Source organism: Gossypium arboreum, chromosome 9 (genome assembly GCF_025698485.1).
Source record: "Gossypium arboreum isolate Shixiya-1 chromosome 9, ASM2569848v2, whole genome shotgun sequence".
Classification (NCBI taxonomy): Eukaryota; Viridiplantae; Streptophyta; class Magnoliopsida; order Malvales; family Malvaceae; genus Gossypium; species Gossypium arboreum.
The window spans coordinates 6,675,893-6,695,522 of NC_069078.1; the positions used below are offsets into that span (position 1 = coordinate 6,675,893).

At 34.8% G+C, this 19,630-nt stretch overlaps 1 long non-coding RNA gene across 1 annotated transcript; it reads left to right on the forward strand.

The window, feature by feature from the left end:
* The first annotated feature begins 11,081 nt into the window (after window positions 1-11,081).
* Window positions 11,082-12,779, forward strand: LOC128280860 (uncharacterized). The gene is made up of 2 exons (XR_008271052.1): window positions 11,082-11,243; window positions 12,437-12,779. It is a non-coding gene; the product is annotated as an uncharacterized LOC128280860 (long non-coding RNA).
* The last annotated feature ends 6,851 nt before the right edge of the window (window positions 12,780-19,630 follow it).

The window sequence follows — 19,630 nt, forward strand, 5'->3', positions numbered from 1 at the left end:
TCAAAATTCAGTTTCAGTTCTTAAAATTATTAAGATTATTTTACTAAATTTAAATTTATTAAAATATTTTTTAAATTGTATTGCTATTAAATGAATGTTTTTTATTTTAAACTATCACATCAAAAAAAGGTAATCATATTAATAATTGAACATAAATTTTAATATTTGAAAAGGAAAAATTAAGCTCTTAAAAATAAAAATATAAAAATTAAATTTTAAATTTACAAAAAGTGGTAAATTTTAACCATTTATTTGATCTCAGTCACTAACCTTATTTATTTACTAGATTGGACAATAATATAACAAAATGGCATGTGGATCTGGGCTTGGGTGCCTATAAATTCTTTAGGGGAAAAATTAGGGCATCAGAGTGTATAGCCGAATATGCAAAAAGGCGAGGGTGAGGGTGGAGTTTGAATCAAACAAGAAAATCATATTCTTACCTTCTTTTCTTCACAAATATCACAATAAAACATGGATGAAACTATCGATGCCCAAAGCTGCTTCTTGCATCGATGATAGAGTTCTATTATTGTGATATTAGTGAGGAACAAAAGGTATTGATATCGACGGCCATGACCAGATTCTGTCGGATAACACTCACCGTGTGCTGCTTACTGCTTTATTATCTTTGCCTCTCTTTTTTTTGACTGTTGATTTTATTAGTGCTATTTCAATTCCGGGGGGGGGGGGGGGGGGCGGATTTGTTACTAAAAGAGAAATTTTGATAGAAAAGAAAGGAAGAAGAAGAAGAAGAAGAAGAAGAAGAAGAAGAAGAAGAAGAAGAAGAGAGAATCGAGAGGAAGGAATAACAGACTGAACAGTTAGTTGGCCCTTCTTACAGCTCAGACTGTGAGTCCCCTTAAAATGCAGTTTCATTAGACTATCCCTATACACACTGTTTTAACTGATCAACACGTACTGTTTTACAATAATGCTCTAAACTCCTAAACGCATCGTTTACCATTTACTTTATTTCTTTAATTTTAATTTTGTTCATAACAAATACTGTCTCCCAGAAAAGATTATTGTCCTCAAGTAGGGAAAATTTGCACACAGCTGCTGCTGTGGCTCCCAATTAGCATTTTCAGGAAACATATTGGCCACTCCCCTAACACTCCGGTGACCCCAAACTTGTCAGAAAAGAAGTCGAAACCGTTAGCAGCCCAGAAGAAAACAACAGTCATGCAAGCAAGGTAGGTATTGAGGACCATGCTAGTGGCAAATATCTTCTTGAGCTTCCATAAGTTAGGCATAAGAGATGCCTCTTTGGAAATGGTCATAATGGTTTCATAGCTCAGTATGGCAATGCTCAAATCCATGAAAGGTGAGAAATCAAATTTCCAAATAAGAGCAAGAAACATAAATCCCAACACAAATTGGATAGTAATGGACTCAGCATATAGTTTTTCATTCTTTGAAAAATGGCTCTGCTTGTTAGAACAACATATAGTTATTTTCGTTCCAATTTCAAGACCCTTGAGGCCTATCCAGTGTCGAGGAGATTGCACAAGTATATGCCTTCCTTGTTAGCCTTGCAAGTTGAATCAACATCTGTAGATTTGAGCATAACCACTCGCAAGCCACCATCCCTTAAAGGATTTAGGTCAAAAACATCAATTCTGGTACAAGGGCTCCCAGAAGATGCTACAAGTTGCTTGCTTGAATCAGCAGAGTTTATAATTTTTAATTTTTTAATAAAAAAACCCATTTTTTAAAATTCCTTTCTTATTTTTTAAATTATTTCCAAAATATTTTATTACGTATTAAACAAAAATGGCATCATTTTAATTTCGTTAGTTATTTTTAGTCCAATGTATAGAATAATAAATCATAATTTTTAATCCATGATTGTTTGAAGAAAATTTTAAACTGCCTAAAGACTTAAACTAGAATTGATAAAAAAAAAAAATTAAAATTATACAATCTTTTTATTTTTGAAGATGTGAACTAAAATAAAAATGATTTTAGGTTAAAATATGCGATATCTCACTGTACTTTTACTTTTTGAAAATTATTTTTTTTATTTTTCAATTGCTAAGGTTATTTTGTTAAATTTAAATTTATTATAATATATTTTTAATTGCATTGTTGCCAAATGAGTATCTTTTATTTTAAAATGTCATACAAAAAGGTTAATAGTGTTAACAATTCAATATGAAATTTGAAAAGTAAGGGACTAAATTCTTGAAAATAAAAGTATAAATATTAAATTTTAAATTTATAAAAAGTACAAGGACCTATGATAAATTTTAACCATTTATTTAATCTCAGTTACTAACCTTATTTATTTACTAGATTGGATAGTAATAGAAAATGGCAAGTGGATCTGGAGTTGGGTGCCTATAAATTCTTTAGAGGAAAAATTAGGGCATCAGAGGGTATAGCCGAATGTGCAAAAAAGCAAAGGTGATGGTGAGGGTGGAGTTTGAATCAAACAAGATTGAACAAGAAAATCATTTCTTACCTTCTTTTTTTCACAAATATCACAATAAAACATGGATGAAACTATCGATCGATGATAGAGTTCTATTATTGTGATATTATTGAAGAACAAAAGGTACTGATATGAGGCCGACGGCCATGGCCAGATTCTGACGGAAATACACTCACCGTCTGCTGCGTGCTTCTTTACTATCTTTGCCTCTCTCTTTTTTCTTTTTCTTTTTTACTGTTGATTTTATTAGTGCTATTTCAATTCTTGGGGGCTGGGGATTTTTATCATTAGTGGCGGAAAATAGTGAGTTGATTGAATGCACTGTATTGACTGAATCTTGTTATCAGTGGAAGATTGATGGTTATGGCGCCAATAGATCTGATGCCATTAACTTCGGATCTATCGGAGATTAGACGGCTTTTTTATTAACTTCGGATCTATCTGATGCCATTAATCCAATAGTTTATATGAGCAAAACCATGACAGTGTCCCAAAATGAAAAATCCAAGCAGCTACACCACCATATTGAAATCAAAATTGAAAGAAAAGGGAAAGACCTACCTAGCTTACGGGCCCTAAAACCTCCTCCATGTATGTCCATGCATGCAAATGCAATACCCTTTATTTCGATTGATGAAGGCAACCAGCCAATGAGATAGTGGGAGATGCAGCATTCTTTTGAGATGAAGCCACCTCCCATCAGAGCTCATTTCGAAATATTACTACACACGAACACTCACCATCCCTTCTTGTTTGCAACTACAATTCAGTTTTGTTTTCCTGATATGAGAAAAGCTCTCCATCCTGATCTTATTATTTGAATCCATCCAACAACGAGTAGAATCCAACAACATTCCCACGCTTATTATTCTTATTCTTAAATATTTGGGGAATGAGGATTTTTTCTTTTCTTTTTATATAAAATAAAGTTATAAATATATTTGTTTCTTTTTATAATAAAAATCTTGATTTCTCTTAATTTTGATATTAAGCAAATTGGTTCATCTAAAAATCTTAATCCTTGTCAATTTTGAAATTGAGCAATTAATGACATTTTGTAATGGCATTAATATTTTTATTCAATTATACATAAATTTGATTGATATAATAACAAATTTAGTCCTTAAAATTTACACATTTTATCAATTTGGTCCTAATTTAACAAATTTAGCGAATTTGGCTTTCAATAATACATCTTTAATTTTGTATTCAATAATACATGGCTTTCGATAATGTATTCAATAATACATCTAACCATGACAGATAGCTTTCAACTTCTTCTTTTCAATCAAATTCAACTGATCATATCGAGATTGGATCCATTATGCTTCATCTAACTTTAATTTTGACAAAATTCGGAGAGAAGGAATCACGACTTCAATGGGTAAAACCGCTTTCATTCCATAAATCAATGAGAAAGGCATTGCCCCAGTAGAGGTTCTAACAGACATTTGATAAGCATAGAGGACAAATGGTACCTTCTCATGCCAATCTTTATAAGTCTCTGTCATTTTCTCCCACGATATTCTTAATGTTCTTATTGGCTACCTCCATTGCACCATATATTTTTGGGTTTTGTGGTGTTTGATCTTAAACTGACTGCAGACTTCTGATATTGTGCTGTTGTTCAAATTCAATGCGTTGTCAGATATAATCTTATCTGACATCCCATACCAACATATGATCTTTTTTTTCAAAAATTTACTGACTACTGACTTCGTGACATTGGCGTAAGAAGCTACTTCTACCCACTTGGTAAAATAGCCAATGACCACAAAGATAAAACGATGCCTACTAGAAGCTTTTGGCGAGATCGACCCAGTGACATCTATGCCCCACATAGGGAAAGACCATGGAGAAGTTATAACATGAAGAGGTGAAGGAGGCACATAAATTTTATCTCCATAAATTTGGCATTTATGACATCTCTTGGTATAATTGATACAATCTCTTTCCATGATGGACCAATAATATCCGAATCTCATGATTTGCCTGCCCATTGTAAAACCATTAGCATGCGTTCCGCAAACGCCCTCATGGACTTCTTCCAAAATTTTCTTAGCCTCAACAATGTCTACACATCTCATTAGTACATGATCATTTCTTCTTGTGTATAAGATCTCTCCATCTAAGACATAGTCATTGGCCAGTCTTCTCAACGTCTTTTTATCATTCTCGGTTGCTTGATCTGGTTATTCACGATTCTTCACATATCACAGTATATTGTTGTACCAAGGGTGATCATTCTTTTCTTTTTCCTTGATGTTGTAACAATGAGCTAGATCCTCATAGATACTCATATGGATAGGTTTTACATTCTCTTGTCTGTTCACTTTAACCATGGAAGCTAAAGTAGCCAAGGCATCAGCCATCTGATTTTTATCTCGCGAGAGGTAGCAAAAGGTGATGTCATCGAACTCCTTAATTAATTCAATGACCAGTCTTTGATAATTGGTCAACTTGGGGTCTCTCATCTCCCATTCACCTTTGAGTTGATAAATTACTAGTGTAGAATCCTCATATACCTCTAGTACATTGATCTTGCGTTCTATGGCTATATGGATACCCATGATGCATGCTTCGTATTCTGCCATATTGTTTGTGCAATCAAAATCCAATTTTACTAGTAAATGGATAATGATATCCATTTGGGGATACCAGGACTGTCCTGATTCAGTTACCCATAGCGTTTAAAGCTCCGTTAAAATTTAGTTTCCAATGATGTCCTTCTTGAGCATCTTCTTCAGTGGTCGCAACATACATCAGATCTTTGTTTAGGAGATCAAAGTTCAAAAGCTCATAATCTTCTAGAGCTCTACTAGCTAGAAAATCTGTTATTGCACTCCATTTTAATGTCTTCTGGTTCACATAAATTATATCAAATTCGAAAAGCAGAATTTGCCATTGGGCTATCCTTCCATTCAGAGTAGTCGACTCCATCATGTAATTTCGAGGGTCCATTTTTTAGATAAGCCAAGTTGTGTGGTACAACATGTACTGCCTTAACTTTCGGGTTGTCTAGATTAAAGCACAACACAACTTTTCAATCGGCGAGTATCTTGTCTCATATTTAATGAACTTTTTACTGAGATAGTATGTCACTCTTTCTTTCATTTCTGACTCACAATGTTGGCCTACCATGCATCCTATAGAATTCCCAAATACTGCTAAGTACAATATCAATGTCTTATTTAGACTAGGTGACATTAGCACTGGGGTATTGGACAAGTAATGTTTGACCTTGTCAAAAGTTTTCTGGCACTCATCATCCTATATACCTAGATTGTGTTTCTTAAGGAGACGGAATATGGGGTCGCATTTCTCGATCAGTTGTGAAATGAACCGGGCAATATAATTTTATCTCCCTAAGAAACCCCGAACCTCTTTTTGAGTGCACAGTAAAGGCAAATCCTATATAGCTTTAACTTTGTCTGGGTCGATCTCGATCCCATTTTCGCTGACTACGAATCCTAGCAATTTTCCTGACTTAGCCTCGAAGGTACACTTTGCTGGATTGAGCTTTAGTTGGAATTTTCTCTACCTCAAGAACAATTTCCTTAGGATTTATACATGCTCTTTTTTTATTCAGGATTTTGCAATCATATCGTCGACATAAACATCGATTTCTTTCTGCATCATATCATGAAACAAAATTACCATGGCTCTTTGATACGTCGCTCTCGTATTTTTCAGTCTGAATGATATCACTTTATAGCAAAATGTTCCCCACATGGTTACGAATGTGGTCTTTTCATGTCTTCAGGATGTATTTTTATTTGGTTGTATCCAGATAAGCCACCCATGAAGGAAAACAATGAATAATCTGTCGTGTTGTCTACTAAGGTGTCAATGTGAGGCAACGGAAAATTGTCCTTTGGGCTGGCTTTGTTTAAATCCCTGTTGTCTACACACATCTGTACTTTCCCATATTTCTCAAGGATGAAGACTATATTGGCTATCCACTCTAAATATTTAACAACTTGTAGGAAACTAGCGTCAAATTACTTCTTGACCTCTTCTTTTATATGGGCTTCATCCTTTGGAGTTTCTGTTGAATTGGCTTGCATTCTTCCCTTATAGGAAATTGGTGCACCATGATATCAGTACTTAGACTAGGCACGTCCTAATACGACCATGAGAAGACATCTTTGAATTCTTGGAGTAACTCAATGAGGTCTTGCTTCATCCCTGCAGTGATGCAAGCTCCGATCTTCACCTCTTTCTTTTCTTGTTTGTCTCCTAAACTCACAATTTCTACTAACTCTTTGTACGATAGGATTTATTTCTCATCTTGTTCTACCATCTTTAACAAATCAGGAGATAGGTTACAATCTTGATCATTTTCAAAGTCTTAAGGTTCCTCTAGATACATAACCTGCTCAAAATGAGACTCTGAGTCAGCAGCAGTGTCACTTGTGTCATTGATATATGGAGACCTGTTGTATGAATAAAAGAAGACCCAAAGAATAAATGAATCTGAGAATAATTATCTGTGTGGTAAATGAAATGGAAAAAATAAAAGAATATTTGCCAAAATAAGACACGAAGATGCATTTTATTGAAATAAAAATAATGGACATATACATTTTTCACAAAATGATTCTTATTGCTCCTAAGCTTAAAGCAATAAATGTGTTTTGAACATTACTCTGAATTAGTTCTAAAAATTACAGGGATCTCTTTTACAGTCCAATTGTTCAGAACACTTCCAGGGATATAAGGACAAATGCTTGACAAGTTTTCCCCAATTCTTTCTTTGGATAGATCATTGATGCTCAGATTTCCTAACATTATTTCTGCAGTTTTTTTTCTTGACGTCTTTCATTCAGGATAAATAATTTCTCCTAACACGAACGTTTTAGATATATGAGGAAAGGTCATCGGTTCCTATTTGACCTCTCCTCTACCCATTCGCGCTCTTCTTCTTTCTTGTTTCTTTTCCAACTCTCTTCTTTTGCCTCGCATCTGGCTTGTATCCTAAGCTAAAGTGGTTTCGTTTGTCCATCAACATTGGTGCATCGTGGTTTCATTTGTCCATCAGCATTGGTGCATTGAATTTCCCTTAAAGGTATTTTTGAGTCCTCTTCCAGGTAAGGCTCCTTTTCCAACCGTCAACTGCAGGCCCATATTCGTGGTTTTAGATATTCTTGGTATTGGGATTTTGTTTCCTTCAAAAATAAAAGTTGCATTAACAAATTCCAGTTATCGAAAAGAACATTTTATTGCCTCATTATCCACTCCTATGTATGGTGCGTCACTAGTTACGGATGCAATGATATCCTCTTCAGTGTTTATCGTAACTAGTCAACCCTCCGTTACCAACTTCAGTTTTTGGTGTAGTGACGACGGCACTGCCTCAGCCGAGTGAATCAAAGGTTTACCTAACAAACAGTTATAAGAGGGCTTAATATCCATCACCAAAAAGTCTACCTTATATGTGTTTGGGCCAATTAAGAGGGGTATTTCAATCCTTCCCATTACCTTTCTTTTCGTACCATCGGACGCGCTCACTATATTTTGGCACGTTTTTATGTGAAAGTTATCCACTAATAATCTATTCAGTATGGATAGAGGTAAGACGTTCAGTGTAGATCCATTGTCAATTAACACCCCTGGAAACATATATCCTTTGCAGCGGGTAGTGATGTGTAGAGCCTTCGTAGATCCCATGCCCTCTAGCGATATTTCATTATCATTGAAAAAGATGAAATTTTCGACACTCAGATTGTTAACCAGACAGTCTATCTTGTTCACAGAGATATCATCAGCAACATAAGTTTCATTTAACACCTTCATCAATGTGTTACGATGTGTCTCTAAGCTCAAAAGTAAAGCTAGTACTGATATGTGAACTGGTTGTTTGTATAGCTATTCTACAACACTATACTCGCTATGCTTCAAGAATTTTAGGAACTCCTTAACCTCATTCTCAGTTACCGGCTTATTAACAGGTGATTCAAGTCTAGCCATCTTTTCTTTCTTGTGTTCAATTGCTAGGGTTTTTCCTTTAACGGGCTTAGTTCTTGTATTTTCAGGGTCATAGCGCCTCCCACTGTGTGTGTAGAAACCAATATCCTGGCCTTCTTCTGAAGTGATAACTGAGTTCTCTTCTCTTGGATTATCACGTTGCAATTTATAGTTCCATAGAACCCTTTTGCTGTCCTTATAGGGAAAAGCCACAGGTTTTTGAATAATGACTCTCAGTGCAGCTTGTGTTCCTACTTTATTATTTCTCGACCGTAAAATAATCACCACTGGATGGTTAACTTTGTAGACATTCTCCATCGATCTTTCTTCTAAGGCGCAAACATCTTCTCCTTCCAAGCCCTAGACATCCTAAAAAAATTTCAATTATTTTTTATCCATTAGATTTTGCACTAAAGTCCTGAACTTAGCGCACTCTTGGATCTCATGACCCTTTTCGGTGTGGAACTCATAATAGTTTCTCACCCCTTTGGGTATCTCCTCTAAATCTTGCATTATTAATCCTCCTTCGTCTATCATTTTTTTCCAGACCCATTTTAGTGGGGATTTCACCTCCACAACATCGATTTTGGTCATCTTTCCTCCACTCTCAATTATCGGGTTTACCTCTTGATCTGAATGATTGGGTAATGGATTTCCTGCCACATTAGGTCCTAATGGATCATCAAACCTTACAATCCCAATCTTGATGAACCTTTCAATCAACTTTTTAAATGCAGTGTAGTTTTCAATTAAATATCTTGTTATTCCTGTGTGGTACTCACATTGAGCATTCACATCATACCATTTTGAGAATAGAGGTTGCATGGGTTTTAAGTAAAATGAGGATACCATATATGCGTCAAACAAATTCTGATATAATTCTCTGTATATCATTGGGATGTGTGTAAATTAGAGTTTTTACGTGTTTGGTATTAAGTTAGATTTTTGCCTTGAAGGGGCCTTGATAGCTGGTTGTTATGGTCCTTGGTTAGCCCACAATAATCGATTTTGAATAGCTCTTGTTATACACACTCACGGTGTTCACTTTATTTTCCTTCTTCCTCGGGGCTGATCTTTTAGCGTTTCCCCCCGTGTCTCTTTTCCCACTCCTTATTGCATTTTCGATCATTTCTTCAGACATTACTATATCTAAGAAGCTTTTGGTAGCACTTCCTAACATATGGTTAATGAATGGGACTTTCAGCATGTTTATGAAAAGCATTATTGTCTCCTTCTCCAGAAGATATGGTTGGACTTGCATTGCCACCTCTCTTCATCTCTAAGCATACTGCCTAAAGCTCTCACTTTGCTTCTTCTCCATATTTTACAGTGTAATTCTGTCGAGTGTGATGTCAGTCATATAGCTGTATTGTTTCATGAAAGCTTGTGCCAAGTCTTTCCATGAGTTAATTTGGGTACGGCTTAACTGGTTGTACCACTTAGCAGCCGACCTAATCAGACTATCCTTGAAGTAGTGAATTAAAAATTGGTCATTATTGACGTATCCCGTCATTCTTCAGCAGAACATTGTGATATGAGCTTCAAGATAACTAGTCCCATTATATTTTTCGAATTCTAGAGTCTTGAATTTTAGTGGGAGTACTAGATCCAGGATTAAACTCAGTTCTTTAGCATCGACTTGGCAAAGGTAATCGACATTCTCCATAACTCTGAATTTCTCCTCCAACCACTTGCACCAATCTTCCAACTGTTTCGATAATTCTACTATTGCTCTATCCATTTTAGCCATGTCATCCAAATCGGAAACAACTAGGTTGGTCGAATTATCTCTAGTACGGGCTTGATATTGTTGAAGTCTGTAATAGCCCGATTTTGGGTTTAGTCGGAACAGTGGTTTCGGGACCACACACCCGACGAAAAAAAAATTATTTTTATTATATTTTTATAGTCTATAAATTTATGAAAATATTTTGTAAAAATTTTATTCGAAAATTTTGACGTTTGAGCACTCAATTTAGTCAAAAGGACTAAATTGTAAAAAGTGCAAAAGTTGAGTTCTTTATATATGAGGTGCCTAATTGTTATGAGTTTTAAATTGAAAGTCCTTATGTGACAATTATTCCTTTAATAAGTTAGTGAATGGATATTTGTTTGGTATTTTTGAAATTTGGTTGAAATAAAAGGGTAATTTTGTAAATTAATTAAAATAACCTAATAAGACAAATGATAAAAGCTATCATTTTTTTCATTCTTTCTTCTTCAACCGTGGAAAGAACAGAAAATAGCAGCCATGGATGAGCTCCATTCGCCAAGCTTTTATGGCTTATATAGGTATGGTTTTTGTCCGTTTTAATGATTTTCGTATTTTTGAGATCCCGAAGCTTAAATTTTCTATTTCTACCAATTGATTGAAGAGAAATTAGAGTTTAAAATTTACCCATTCATGATATGGTTGTGCTTTGATGATTTATAGTGGATAATGAATGTTTGATGTGTTAAATATGAGTTTTATTCAATGAATTTCGGTAAAAATGTCAAAAAGGGGTTAAATTGTGAAAGTTACAAATTGGTCATAAGTGTGTGAATTAGTGAAAATTTGGAGTTGCCATAGAAGAGAAAAATGTTCAGCATGTCTTAAACCTTATAGAAATTGAATAAAAATTAATTTACTGAGCATTGGGGCAAAAGTGCAAATATGCAAAAGTTTAGGGTCAAAATGAAAATTTGTAAAAATATGATTTTTAGACCCATATGAATATTGTGACTGATTGGTAGGCTAAATGTGATGTTATAGATGATGAAAATTGAGACTTGGACCTAGAACGGAAAGAAATCGATTTATGGACGAGTATGTCCTTTTCACATTTGTGGTATCGAGGTAAGTTCAGTATGTAAACAATACCATGCTATACATGTATTTAAATGTTATCATTACATGAATTGTACAGATATTAATGTGTATGTAATTAATAGAAATATGATAAGACAAAGCCTTAATAGACGAGGAAAAATCCGTTTGAACCTTAAGAATAGAATAGGATACGAGTGACATGTCACTAGGAATTATGAGTCTAGATGACTAGCTCGAGAGTGAGCATTGAAATGTCATGAGATATGAGGTAGCTTTAGCTACAATTGAAGCACTTATGTGCAAAGGCTTTTCCAGTATCTAATTAGTATTCCAAGTGTTCAACGGGCAATCCAAGGAAAGAGTTAATGATGGTCTCAATGAGGTAAGTCATTGGTGAGTATGCACTCGAGTTATGTTACGAGTTGTGCAAGTATGTATACTAATCCTATGAGAATGCCTTGATATGTGATGATCTATGATGCATAATATGTGTTCTTACCATGATGGATAAAATGGTGTTGTATTAATATTATGAACAATGATCATGAATGAGTAATTTAGCCTTGACAGATTTGAGTTACTGCAGTAGTGTAACTTTGAAAATACACTAAAAATAGTGGAAAATGAGTTAAAGGCAGAATAAAATATGGGATTAAAGCTTAATGAGTCTATTTTCATATGAAAGAAACAGAGGAAGAAAAAGAATTCCATATTGTTTGATATTTGAATTCTTGTGAAACAGGGTCTGAATGAATTCGAGATCCCTGTTCTAACTTTAGAAATTCACAAAATTGTACAAAAATTATTAAGAGTTATACCTTACATGAATGGATTCCTTATTGAGTCTATTTTTATGGGGAATAAACGGCATGGTCGTTGGAATTTTGTACAGAGAGAAATTCGGTTTGTAGTGTACAGGGTCAGAGTGGTCATACCCTGAAATAGGGAGACTTTAACTAATAAACTGTACTATTTGGCTTAACCAAAATTCTGGAAATTTTTGGAAAAAAGAAAATAAGTCTAGTTTCAGGGAAAATTAACGGAACTTAATTCGAGTTTCGTAGCTCCAGATATAAATAATTTAGTGACCGTTGCTCAGAAAGACAGCTTGTAGTGAACTTGAAAATATGTTGTAAACATTGATAAAACAAGTTAATGAGTTGCTTATTGTTTTCATATGAACTTACTAAAGCTTACCCCTTCTTTCCCATGTTTTCTAGAGTTCCAGGTTAGCTCGGGTTAGAGGCCGTCGGAGATATTATCACCCTATCGAGTTAACGTTATCGGATAAGTAAACTCAAGTGATTCGAGTCTATGGCATGTATAGGGTTTTAATGTGAGTATGTAATATTATGATTTAGCCAAAGGCATTGGCTTGTTATTAAGGTAGTATTAGTCATGTAAATTGGCCTATGTCGGCTAATGAAGTTATGGGCCCATATGATTATTCTTATGCATTTATGTTATTATTTCTTGTGATGTGGCTTACATGTATGCCTAGAGATTGAATTGAGATTCATTGATGAGCTAGTAACTAATGCAGGATTAAGTGATTGGTAAATAGTTAATAATGCTTCATGAATGGTTTGTGATGTAATGATAGTTATGTCTAGTATGTGGTAATGATATGGGCAAATTCTATAATATTTATTACATAAGAAAATAACTTGAGCATATCATGTTTGTAGATGTTTAAGAGCTCATTTATGCCACGTTGTATGTTATTGGATAAGTATGTATCTATGCATGTGGTGTGAGAGTGACAAAAGGCTTGATAATTAGACTATTTCGGCCACACGGCCTGAGCACATGGGATGTGAAGCCTTAACGCAAGAGCTTTTTCTAAGTTTTTCATGAGTTCTCGATTGGGTCCCGAACGCTTGAATGCATGTATTGGGCCTCGTAAGCTCGCATAAGGGACAAATTGCATGTGAAAAGAAAAGTTTTTAATTATTTGAGATTTCATGGCCCTGTTTAGTATGGAAGTGTTAGTAAAAGTCAGGTAGCACCTCGAACCCCGTCCCGGCGTCGGATGCGGGCGAGGGGTGTTACAAAGTCTTATAGTGACGGGTACCCTTCGTGGATATGTATCTAGTTGGGCTTGAAAATTTACCAGGGCAAAGCCTAGGGGTATGTAGGGTCTTCATTATTATCCTCCTAGTTAACCACAATGCTTTTCCCTTTTTTAATCCTTCCAGCTAGCAACTGTGTTAACTGGCTTATCATACTTCGTTAGAATTCTTGTATTTGATCTTTCATGTCTTGTTCTGCTTTAACTAATTGTTTCTGCAGCTGTGCTTGCCACTGATCTTGTATTTCCTTTTGAATTTATTCTAATTTCTCTAATCTTTGATCCATTGCTTTGGTTTTGCCGCGGGTACCATAACGATATTCAGTTGGAAAATTCTTGTTGGTTTCTAGGGTAACTATCATAATTTCGATTAATTAGGGTCTTTTAATGAAATTTAATGCATATGATGAAATGTGATGCCGATAAATGAAATGAATGCAAAAAGAGACATTGATTCAGATTCAATTTTATTAGAACAACTTTATTAGAAAACATATCTTTTTACATAAAACGGATATTTTACATATACAGTCTTGCCCTAATACTCTAAGCCTTGACTTTTCTAAGAAGCCAAGCTAATTCTCGGCCCCGATCTGATTCTAATTCATAATTTAAGCTCAGCATGTCAGCTTGAACTGCTAGGGTTTGCAAATGGTCGTCTACTTCTCGTACTTGAGTCATAACTTCGCCCATGATGTGATCTCTATCTCTAATCTGACCTTAAGAGCGTTGGAGTTGCTCTTTCCAGTGTTCATTGTTCGTTTCAAGAAGCTCAACTCAAAGTTCACAATTTTGCAGTGCGGCCTCGATCTCTTTTTCATTTCTTTTCAACACTTCAATCTTATTTAGGCTTACTTTCAACTCAATTGCGGGATTACGGCTACGATATTGATGCACTGACCTTTCCAATTCTGCCACTCGGCCTCTCAACCCAACCTTTTCATTTCGGTTTTCTAACAAATCCCTTTTCTAGAGCATCTTCTCAAACTCGAGCATCTTGGAATTTCTTTTCCTACTGATCTGCTCTAATCTTTTCCTCTTTGATTTTTTCTACCATTGTTCCAATTTCTTACCCAATCTGGCAGTCATCATCGACCAATACAGTTTCTTATAATCTGTTTTTAAGCTATCAAAATCTTCCTCAACATTATTCTTTCCTTTTTCTCATTTTCTTGACTTCTAACTTCTGGACGTCGACATTTGATCCTAGCCGCATCTTTTCCTCTTCCAGCTGTTCTATCTTTTTCCCCAGTTCCAAACTCCTCTTTTTAAAGTCTTGCTTTATGATCTCTAATTCGGACGGTATCACTTGTAAGTGTTCTTCTATTTGCTGAGTGTTTTTTTTACTTGACATAGGGGCATTTTCATTGACTCTTTTACCCCACCGCCAATCATATTGGGGGTTTGCCATGGGATTGGCAGTAAACTCTTTCATTTTGTGAGTTCGGTTCCAAACGTTTGATATTTCACGAACCTTCTTCTTGTAATTATCGCATTTATATGCAAACTCACATTGAGCCAACCTTTGCGTTGCCGATATAAAGTGCATCAACCTATACTGCCTCAATACAAGTAGAGGGGCATATCTAATAGCTCCTCATATCTCAAGTAGAGGGACCCAGTCGAAGTCTCTATATCAGTACAAAATCTCATCAGGGATCATCCAAAAGGACCTCCATTCAACGTCTTCATCTTGGAGACCCTAGAGAATTGTCATCCACTTTTCTTTTGAAATGTTGTCTAGCCTTGGGGTAGCCACGAACTCTTTCAACGAAGAATAGTTCTAGGAGAATATTGATAAAAGATCTTTTCTACCTTCTAAAAGTGGCTATGAAACCATGATAACAAAAGTTACGCACACCCAATAAATATTCCTTCACCCGCTCTTCGGCATGCATTTAAAGATCTGAAAATTTCGACCAAAATTTTTGGGATGGGCGTGGCCCTTTTGTCAAGTCAGTCAAATAAATCTAAAACTGTCTCATTTATGTGCTCAGTGCTTTAGGGAAAATGACCAACCCGTAAATACTCAAGGTGAAGACATTGACTCTTTTCTTTGTATCTAGATGTGCCAAGATCAAATCTCACAAACTTTTTTAAGGGATGCATTTACTATCCCTCTTTTGTTTAATCCGAGCCGTGACCCATTGCTCATTTATCCCTCTCATGCTAATTAGGTTTTTTAAAAAAGTTGGGATGCTGGCGTCTCTAGAATAAGTTTTATCGGCTTGGATCCTTGGGCAACGGATCAGAGTTGTGTACTCTTTTATGGTGGGCACCAAATCTACCTTCCCAAAAGTAAAGCAGCTATAAGCGGGATTCCAATATTGGGCCAAAGCTAGGAACAAGTGCTTATCCACTTTGATATTGAGTAAATAAGGAAAATCACAATAGTTACAGTAGAATAATTGCTTGGTTTCGTCATCCATTGGTCTCATACCTCCTTCAACTCTTGGAGATTATTTTTAGTCACACTGCTGCGAGTGAAATCCCATAATTTTGACACATACCCCTCCGTTAGGCTGTCACCCTTCTCTTGTTGTGCCTTCTCGGACCATATCCAGACAGCCGCATTGTCTTCCACTTTATCAAGAAATTTCTTTTCCATGACAAGCTCTCTATCTAGCAACTAAATTTGAATCAACACCCTTTTCTATAATGAAAATGCAATGCAATCACAGCCAAAACAAAATGAAACAAGTCACTACATTTCATACAAAGCTAGAATTCAAAGCAAGAAATAATAAATAGAACACCTATTCGGATGACTATTAAAGGTTTGGTATGGCTCTCCCTAGGGTAGATTCTTAGGGTTTATTATATGCGGTTCAGTTCTAAAGTAAGGGTATTTGAACCAGCAGATTCCTCGATCTTCACCCATTATAGGCTCATATGGAGCGAGTTCGATTTAGGAGAATACATTTCCTTATGGATATACGGAGATAAAGATCTCACGAAGACATAGGTACAGATGTATCCCGAAAGTGATCCACTATCTTATACGGAAGTGAAGACCTCACGAAGGAATAGTTTCTCACTCCCACTTAAAAAAGGCAGAATCGAAGGATTTTGCAATCCAATATGCAAAAATATACCAAAAGACTCAAACCAATAAAGCAAACATGTCATTATATAACAAAATGATGAAAACTTGATTTACCACAAAAATGAAGGATTAAAATGCAATGAACGGATCGTTAATTTGAACCAAATTATCAAATATTGACAAAAAGACTAAAAAGTAATCAACTCGCGGCTTGACTCTCTTATTTTATCCCTAATAGAGTCGCCAAGCTGTCGAAACCCTTTTTGAAATCGACTTATATTTTGAAAACAAAAATGAGAGTCGCCACCAATCCTTTTTATGAGGTATGATCGGGTCACCTCATAATTTTATCGTTTTAATAAAAGGTTTGATTTACTAAAACCATGATTTTTGGTCTACAAAATCCAAGAAATGGGTTTGGGAGTCGATTACGTACGAAGAAGGATTAGCACCCTCGTAACGCCCAAAATTGGTACCTAATTGATTACTTGATGTCTTAGTGTCGAGAATTGAAAATTTGAAGGGAGTTTAAAACACAATCCTTTTTTGTATTAAGGCATTACTTAACTGGATTAATTTTCACGAAAAGGGCTTATTTCAAGTTAATCGATAAGGAAGAATCATGTCTCGTAAGTTAAGACACAATGCCTTAAGCCCTCGAAATCAAGAATAAACGCCATTTGATTGTTACTTAAATCTCTCCTTTTTTTTTTAAATAGATATTCGACTATTACGGTTTTAGAAAGAAACCATATTCTGTAAGTTAGGAACACAACTCTTTTAATTCCAAAAATAATGAACATTTCCTCGATTTAAAAATTTTCCTTTTTTATGCATCGCACAAAAACGAACGTAACATTTAAAATGATGTGCGTTTAACTTATTTAGGCTTAATACACAAATGGATAAATGCTTAAACCTAATGTATGACATAGCGATAATGAAATAATTTAAAATGGCTATATGGGTAGAATGATAAATAATAGGTAAATAAAGGAATACTATAATAATAATGCAATAATAATATTATTATTATTATTAATCACATCATAATAATAAAATAAATAAGGTAACTTAATATAAAAAATAAAAATGAAATGTGCTTAATGACGAGTGTAAATATAAATAGAGTGAGAATAATAGAAGAAATGATATAATAGCTAAAATAAGATAAAAATAAAATAATAACAACAACAATAAATGAGCAAAAATGTCCAAATAAAAATGTAAACAACTTTATTTTTAAATATGTAAAAAAATAAATAAGTAATAAAGAAATAAATAATTTGTAAAGGGTTGAAGTTAAATGAATAAAGGACTAAATTAAAATTTATGACGAAATTTAAAGATTAAATTATGAAGAATCCTAAAATGAGGGATTAAATTAAAAATAAAATATAAAATGCAAGGATTTAGAGTGAAATTATCCCAACAAGTACACCCATGTCACATTTGACGTCATTGTCAGTGACTAAAAGGGACTAAATTGAAAACATGATGAAACTTAAGGTATAAATAACAAATAAAAGCAAAATGTAAATGACTAAATTAAAATGAAACAAAAAGTATAGGGACAGAACAAATAATTCCCCCATTCCCAACACAGGTGTCCTTCCCCTGGAGAGTCAACAATAAGCCCAAGGACTAATTTGTACAAGGACGAAATAAAAGGATAAAAATAAAAAAACTACAAAATGAAATAGTATCAAATTAAAAAGAACAAGAAAAGCGGAAGGACCGAAATAGAAATTATCCCATCCATGCGAAAACACGCAGATCCTATGGGAATAGACGGGTCGAATTTCGAGTTGGTCTCCAAAACGACGTTGTTTTGGGGCTAATGAACGCCGACCAAAACAGTGTCAGTTAACCCAACCTATATAAATAAAAAATTTTGTTAAAAACATTCTGCCTATTGTTTAAAAAAAAAAAATTGAAAACCATATTTTTTTCTATCAGTTTTTTTAGTTCAGCCTTTGAGGTTCGGCAAGTCCCACAATGGCTACCAGTGCCGGCGATAGGCTCCGCCGTTACCGGTGGCCGAAAAACACAAAAAGTCCCCATTTTTTTGGCCTTTCAGCTCCCAAAGCCTAGATTCGGTGTCGGTGTTCCTCGAAGCTCGATGAAAAAATCGGAAAATCTGAGAAGTCCCTTCGGTTTCTTCACTGTCTCACCGAAGGGAGCCGTCCATCATAGGGGACGGTGTCCTTATCCACTCGCGGCAGTGGAACCTAAAACGACTTGGTGAGTTTTTATTTTTATTTTATGTTTATACCTTTTTTTTTCCAAAAAATAAAAGATAAAAAAAGAAAAAAATCAGCTTTGAAATTTTTGTTCTGTCTTTTTTTGATTACTTTTTTCTTTTTTTTTTCTTTTTTCGTAAAAAAAATTTACATGCTGTTGATGGCTTTTATAGCCGATTATACATTGTTGTTTTTCACTGTTTTTCTACTATTCTTATTTTCCTATTTCTACGTCGTTTCTGTCCTTGTGTTTCTCTCTTTTGCAGGTGATGGTGGTGGCGATGGGAAGAGGCGCTCTTCTACTGTTTTTGCGACATGGTGGCAGACCTCGGGTGTCGTTTGTGCTGACATGGCGAAGTAGAGGTGGCTGCGTTCAGAAACCCTAGGGTTTCTGCCTTTTCCGAAAAATAGTTTAGGTCATTAGGCTACTGGGTCTTTAGTTTTTTATTTTATTGTTTGGACCATTTGGGCTTGATGTTTTCTATAAGTGGACTATTGTATTTTAGACTTTGTAATTGGGTTTGTAAATTTTTTATTATTATTTTTGGTTTCTGTTTGGGCCCGAACTAAATTAAGCCTCTACATATATATTTTGCCAACATCAATTAATTACTATATATCTTTTGCAGACATCTGTGAATACCAGTAATATAGCTTATCAAGATATCAATAGGGAGCATCATATAGTGAAATAGCAGTACAGTTATATCCATACTATTTGGTGAGAAAGGAATGAGAGGCTTTTTTGGGAAGACTCCTACCATGGCAGATACACTGGTTTTGAAGATTAAAGAAACAATTAAGATTAGACTGATGGGTAAATGTGTTAATATGAGGGATACTGTATTTTGAATCATTGTGGTTAGGTTGAATTTGTATAGCATTTGACTTTGTTTTGTTGTTCTTTTGTAGCAACTTTTGCTGCTTCTTAGGTAATAAAATTTGAAACACCCTGAAAATTTTTAAAGTAAAATATCATCCTTAATACAGTAAAATAAGGAAATAAAGTAATAAGAAGAGGAAAATTTAGTTATGTCACTGGGAAGTATATTAT